This window comes from Otolemur garnettii, unplaced genomic scaffold (genome assembly GCF_000181295.1).
Source record: "Otolemur garnettii isolate 467f Iridium unplaced genomic scaffold, OtoGar3 scaffold00048, whole genome shotgun sequence".
Lineage (NCBI taxonomy): Eukaryota > Metazoa > Chordata > Mammalia > Primates > Galagidae > Otolemur > Otolemur garnettii.
Window position 1 is genome coordinate 2,314,288 of NW_003852443.1, and position 7,430 is coordinate 2,321,717.

The following is a 7,430-nucleotide window of genomic DNA, read 5'->3' on the forward strand; positions in this document are numbered from 1 at the left end:
TTTGCTATATATACAACAAGGACCAGAAGCTACTTTCTAGGTGTAGAGGAGATTTGGTCCTGTCTTCCTATTTGCCCTCAATCAGGGCCTGGTCACTTAATCAGCACTCAGTTACCTGGAGATTGGGGTCCTAAAGCTTTCATCAGCTTCCTTAGGAGGTATGTCTAACGGTACTCCTTGCCAACACAGTGGCCCTTCTGGGGGTGCAGGGTCTGCTCAGCTTACCCCAAGGATGGTTGTCAGAGCTCAGCAAGCACACCAAAGCTGGCCATGCACTAGTACCCTACAGAGAATTTCTCTAGTGTGGCCTTCCCACAATGATGGGACCCTGCCAGAAACTAAGCCAATGAGAGATCCACCCTGCCCAGCATACAAACCCAGCAGCTATATTCTCTTTGAGTCCACTCACTTGTTTAAGCCCTCCCCAGCAGCTTCAGTGAGCATTATAGAACAAAATCAAAAAACTACAGGGTAGCCCTTTTCTGTTCCTGGCCCTCCAGGTGAGGGCTTTCTGGCCATCCCCTGCCCATACACAATGTTGCTGTATGAGTCTCACAGAAAAGCCATGTTGCAGAGAATAAGCACACTTATTGAAATTGTGTTTTAAATAAAGGTGACCATCTACTCGCTCAGGCAAAATGGTGAACTTCTTTATTGTGGTTGGTTCATATAGGGAATTTTGTACATGCACACAATACAGCGATGACCTCATTGATCCATTTAAACATCATGTGACTACCTCATGATTAGCTTCTGATAATCCACTCAACATACACCTTTTGACATAACCCTTTCAACATAACCCAATTTAACATAACTTAATGGAGAACATGTTGTTAGCCATTACTTCTTTGTTCTTATCTGTTGATGCCCAAGGCTATGGAGGAACAAGGTAGATTGAATATCTGCTCTTGCTGGCCTTGCCATTTGGCGCTGTTACTTCGGATCTTTAAACAAGACATAAAGAAACTTCTTGGGCATTCAGGAATTTGTGTGTAAACTTCTGCTCCCATGTAAACCTTAAGTCAGGGGGTTTTTGCTAGAACCTTTTATAAGGAATTTTCAGGCTGGACTTCTCAAAAGCCTTTCACCAGCCCAAGTTTCATCTGTGCCATTAGATACCTACATGCATTGGGTAAATTACTTTTCTCTTGAGGTCCCTGAGCACATTTCCATTCCTGGACCTGTCAGCAAACAGATCAGGAAAGGTTACTGATGGGCATCTGGCCAGTTTTCCAAAAGGCATTTTTATTGGTTTTATAAAGTCAACCTTAATTCCTTAATGTAGTAAATGCTATTTCAGCTGAAGCCTTTGTCATGTTAGTCTCACAACCAACCTGGCCACATGGGATTCTGCCTCAGTTTCTTACAAGTATGCCTGCACAAAGTCTTTTTATTGCTCTCTCTCAAAGGGCTTTTTTGGCCAGAGGCATATAGGCGTTTCGCCTATAATGCAAGTACTTGCCTTCTATGCTAGTTTTTGTTAGCTCCAGACCTCCTCACTGGCTCCTGGAGTCCACCACTGCTTCATGGTGCCCTTGGAGTGATATACTTGAGTAAGTTCCCACAGGCAGAGGTGACTAGAGTTCTTGTTCCTTGGTCTCTGCACAAGTGGCTAGTAAGGAACGATTTCTAATCCACCATCTTGCTCTGTCCTCTGCATATAAGTTTATAATAAAATTGCTTTGAAATAGATAATCTTGTTTAGATCATATTATTAAAATGTACAACTGATAAAAAATTTTAAGAGGATAATTTCTATGAAATATATTGAACCAAAATATTTGCATAGTCAGGATTGTCTCTTTTACACACACAAACACACACAAGTATATTTTTAGCTCATATAGAATTTCTCTGCTATAGAAATAATAGCCTGAATGCATGCAGATAGCCATCAAGTAGCTATAAATTTGTAGGGGGTTTAGCTCTGTTTATAGTAAAGCTATAGTTCTCATACATCATCTCAGTTTTAGTAAATAGCAGATTCTCAATTTGGGTCAAGTAGTTACATTGCACTTAATTAATGAAAAAACAGGATATCCTGATTTTCATAATTTTATACCATATTTATTTTCACATTCTATTCTTCATAAATCTTCATGAGCACCTCAATTGTCCCTGACAGTGCAATTAGTGCATATTATTAGTCACATTCTTCAACATGCCTCAGTAAAGTTTGGTTTTCCATAGTACATATTATACAAATACAAACATATACATGTCTATAATATGTACTCATAATAAATATAGCTCCTATTCAGAGTACTAAAAAGTACTTTTTAATTTGATTGTTTTAAGAAAGCAACACTTGGGTTTATGAATAAATTCTGTTTTTTGAAATTAATGCCTTATTATTTTCATTACTTTATTTTAAAATTATTTATTTATTTTTTACAGTTTTAATTTTAATTTTTAAGGATACATGTATGCATGTAACTTATATATTTCTGGTATACATATGATGTTTTAATACAGCCATTACAATGTGTAATGATCAAATCAGAGTAATTGGGATATCCAGCCTCTCAAGCAGTTCTCATTTCTTTGTGTTGAGAATATTTTAGTTCTGCTTTTAGTTATTTTAAAATATACAAGGAATTATTAACTATAATTGTCCTGTTGTGTTATCAAATAGTAGATCTTATTTCTAGCTGTATTTTTATACCCATGAACCATTCCTTTCTTATCCCCACCTCCCACTATCCTTCCCAGCCTCTAATAAACATCATTCTACTCTCTTCCTCCATGAGATAAATTTTATCTTTATTTTAATACCCACAGATGAGTGAGAACACATCATATTTGTCTTTCTGTGCCTGACTTATGTCACTTAACACATTGTCTTCCAGTTAAATTTCTATTGTTGGAAATAACAAGATTGTATACTTTTTTACGTGGAATTGTATTCCATTGTGCATATTTACCACATTTTCTTTATCCATTAATCCACTGATATATACTTAGGTTGTTTCCATATCTTGGCTATTTTATTTTTATAAAATTAAATGAATGCACCTTAAGTCGTGGATTTGGATTTGATATCTTGGCGGCATCAGATTTGTCTTTGATTACTTGGCTGCATCAGATACTTAGTGATATGGAATATTTTCCATATGATTATTTTCTAGGCATTAAGTCATTGCCATTTTGCTCGTTCTGTAACTCAGAAATTAGAGTTTTTTCAAGCTATGTTAATCAACTAATTAATTAATTACCAAGTAACTTGCTTTTATTTGTTTATAGTTTTATGAAAATGTCTATAATATTTAATTTCATTCAATGAGTTTTTTTTTCCTTTTTGCATTTATTTATATTTATTTTGAGGCTTCCTATGTAATCAGCTCTGTGTATGTTTCCTAGAGACATAAAGGCAATTAGACACTTTATTGAAGATAGCAAAGTAGATTTTTTCATATCAGCTTGAAGAATTTAATTGACTACATTGACTTGCAGAGATGCTGAGAACATCAATAAACTCAGCAGGGAAACATGAATTTTCCTCTTGTTGAGAAAGTGGTTTTGTTAAAACATTGTGCCAAACTTGATTTTGTTGACTGCCATTTCTGACACTAAAATGGCTTTTCCCTTCATCCAACATTACCAGACTGCCAACCACAGCGTAGGAACAAACATAACTCTAGATGCCTTATGGCAATCAGTGACCTATTCTTTGATTTAACGAATTTGTCATAACTGAGCTGGAAGAAATCTGCCACCTCAGAAACCCTACATTCTTGAGAAGAAGTGGTGGTCTAAGAGAAGGGTGATCATAAAACTCATTTATAGTCTAAACTGGGACACATTTAACAGTGAAAGAGATTTTATTGGTGTTTGCTACGGGATAACTATTTTTTGGGAAAATCATGAATTATGGTCTTCCTAACTGCAAGTGTAGCCCACAGATGTGTTGATGAGAAAAGTATTTAAATTAGCTGGAAACAGTTAAAAATTGAAAGAGTTTACATAAAAAATTCATATTGCCACTTTGCCTGGAAGTTTGTCATGAGATACTAACAATGAATGTTGCATCTTTGGTTCTCAGGGAAGCAGACTCTGAGATTAAGTTTAATTGGCAAAATTGTAATAAGGTCTTTAGGATCAACATCCATGGAAGGAGGGGATAGAGACAAGTTGGTCAGAGGGAGGCAACACCAGCAGCAGCCGGAGTTGGCCCTAGGAGGCACTCCAAAGTTAAAATGCCACAAGGGAGTATCCACATTTATACTACACCTCATACGGATGTTGGTCATATGTCTTTGATGAAATCACACAGCAGCTGCTGTTTAAAGTGGAAACTTCCCCCTTGCAGAAGTTCATTGCCGAAGGGTATGTACAGAGCGAGGCACTAATTCCACGAACTAGTGTCTTGGTGGCATGTCAAGATTTAGTACTGTGAATTATTGTACTTCAGGGCAACAATCTACTAGAGATGAGGAGGAACTTTCTCCATGTTATGGGGCAGTATTTCACTGTTTTCTGCTTGCTCAAGTCACACTCCCTATTGCCCTCTTAACCTCTGCGAGCATTCAAGCCAGTGACTGCTGATCAATACAGCTGGATCTGTCACTGGCATTGCCTCTTGTGGACTCCTAGTAGTTTTTCAAATACATTTAAATTCCTGAGAACAGCCATGGAGGCAGTGGCTTACAACCCAGTCATACCCATTGCATCATTTTAAAGCAAATATTTTTATTAATCTCCTTAACTATCTTGAAATGAAATTCAGTATTTTATTAATCCCCTTAACTGTCTCAAAATGAAATTTAGAATACAGAAAAACCCAATACAATTTGCCTAAGTATAACATAAAGGTGAAATAAAAATAGGATAAGTTATACTAAAAATAATACATTTTTATACCTAAAAACTTGCAGATGACTAAATCAATGGAAATACTAAAGGGCCAGATGCTTATACCTTGATGTAGATAATCGCAGTGACTGCAATGGCTACAAGTGTAAACGGAAACCATTATGTGAGATAGCCCATTCACACATGCAAGAAACCTTATTCCAAATGAGGAATGAATTATTCCATCCCTCGGAAGAAGTATGGTCCTTTCTTGACCTTCAGAGTAATTATGCTCCTATAAAATTGATTGAATACTATCACTGTTCAGAAATGATTTGTATCTGTATGAAAAATGAAACTTAGGTTCCACCTTCAGTTATTAATAAACTGGTTTTTATCTATCTGAGCAATCAATTAAATATTCAGATTACAAGGATTCAAGTCACGGGGTAGGACTATTACGTAGGACTATTGAAACCATTGCCATATTTATAGCATCTCTGACACACGTCTAACAATTATCTACTGCCCTTTTCAATATTGCCCCCACATGGAAACATCCATGATAAAAACCACCCCACCAGGCCAAAAAGATGTTTCATCAGATTTGCCAATCCACTTGTCAGTCCTTGCCCCATTTTACTTAATCCCCAGTGGTCCGTCATTGCCATTGCTTTCTTATTAAGCAGTTCAGTTACAGGAAGACAATTTTTCAATCTGTTCATAGCCTCACCTAACCTGCATCTATGAAGTATTCGTCATAGTTTCTGACATTTAGAAAATGATTTACCTCAGCTTCCAAGGGTGACACCACTTATCCCCCTTTTCACATTTCTTTATTTCTTAGGCTAATTCTTATAAACCGGAAAGAAAATGTTCGTACGTGGACTCATGCCAACACATTTCTGGGACGCTCTAAATATTTAATTTAAAAATGGAAGCATTCATTTTAAAAAGATCTTGTTATCCTAATGTGATATTGAGTATTTCCTTCAGGAGAAAACATTCTCTGGGCACATAGGAAAGATAATTCTGACTGTCATTTTTCCAATATGATTATAGAAACTTTGTTAAAAATGATTGGAGACTTTGGGATTATATTTAGAATGCAAACTTAATGTCTACGATATATACACACAGGATTTAATAAAGTGAGTAGGCAGAGGGTGGCAGCATGGTAATAAGGCCCTGAAAAACTTTCACTTTAGTCACATTTTTGCCACTAACTAGTTATATGAACTTAGGTAAAATGTTTAACTTCTCTTAGCTCCATTTTCCATCTGTGAAATTATTGAGTTGGAAAACATAATCTCTAAGGGCCCTTTCAGTTCAAAAATTCACTGACTCTGTTTTCACGGTTACCTTTCCTACACTTTTTCAGATGTTAAATTGGCAAGAAATTAGGGTTTGAGAATTTTTTTGGAAAGCTTTCAGCTCTATTTTTCAAATGCAGCTGTTTGGGTACATATAGAATTTCCCTGATGCCTAATGATATATAACCTCAGCCGCCTTCAAGCAGATTATCCATCTGTTATATTATGTTGACTCTGAAAAGATAATTTTAAAATGTCTTCAGGAGAATAGTTCCATAGACTATGACATATCTTGAGACACAGTGAGGCGTGACCCATTTTAGCATAGGTGGAAAAGATCCGGAACCTACTCTTCTTAGTGGTGTAAGACAACTACCAAAGTGGCTGACCAATTGACAGATGTTTTCTTGGGGGAAATCTGCACTGGCAGGCAGAATATAATAGCCACACAACACAACAGATTTCAGGTAGCAACTGCAAACATATCATTGTTTTCCAACAACAGTATAAAATAATAGATCATACAAATCTATGTTGACTGTATTTAATGTCAATATATATTCTTTATTCATTGATTGATTAACTACTGATTGAATGCCTGCCATGTCTCTTTGGATAAAAAAAGCAGAGTTCATATATGGATATTTAGTACTATGTAACTCCTTTGGTACGGAGAGGGTTTTAGCAACAATCTCAGTGATAGTAGGAAAATATAAGCAAAAAAGGGAAGCAATTTTCATGAAATTGGAAAATTAACCAGACCATGGATAAGTAATGTACAGTAGAGTTCCAGTTAGGGCAACTAGAATTCAGTGCATGATTTTATATGAGGAACAATGGAAAAGTCCAGGTTTTTGTAAGGCTTCTGTTGAAGGCTACACTAGTAACTAGAGCTCATAAGCTTTACTCCTAAATGTTTCCTTTAAATTCTGTTTTCTAAAAGTCTTCTGAATGTTCCTGGGCAGCTTATGTTTATAGAGATAAGGCTTCTTTAAAATTTCCATAGGCACTTTAATTCTTTAAGATAGCACTCCATAGCATAAACAAAATATTAATAAATACAGATATAACCCACATTAAATTTAAATTTCACTAAAAACTTGAAATTATCTTTTAATTTTGTGTGTTTTATAATCTGATGAGACTATAATTTTTCTGCAGACACTTTTCATAGACTCCATTTTGTTTTTTCTTTTTATCACTAAAAGAACTTTATTTTTGTGTCCCACACTGACTTTAAAATATATTCACTGGGTGCGGAATACAACTACAACAGGGACCTCAGTTAACAAACACAAACATTGAAACCTAATCATTTGTACC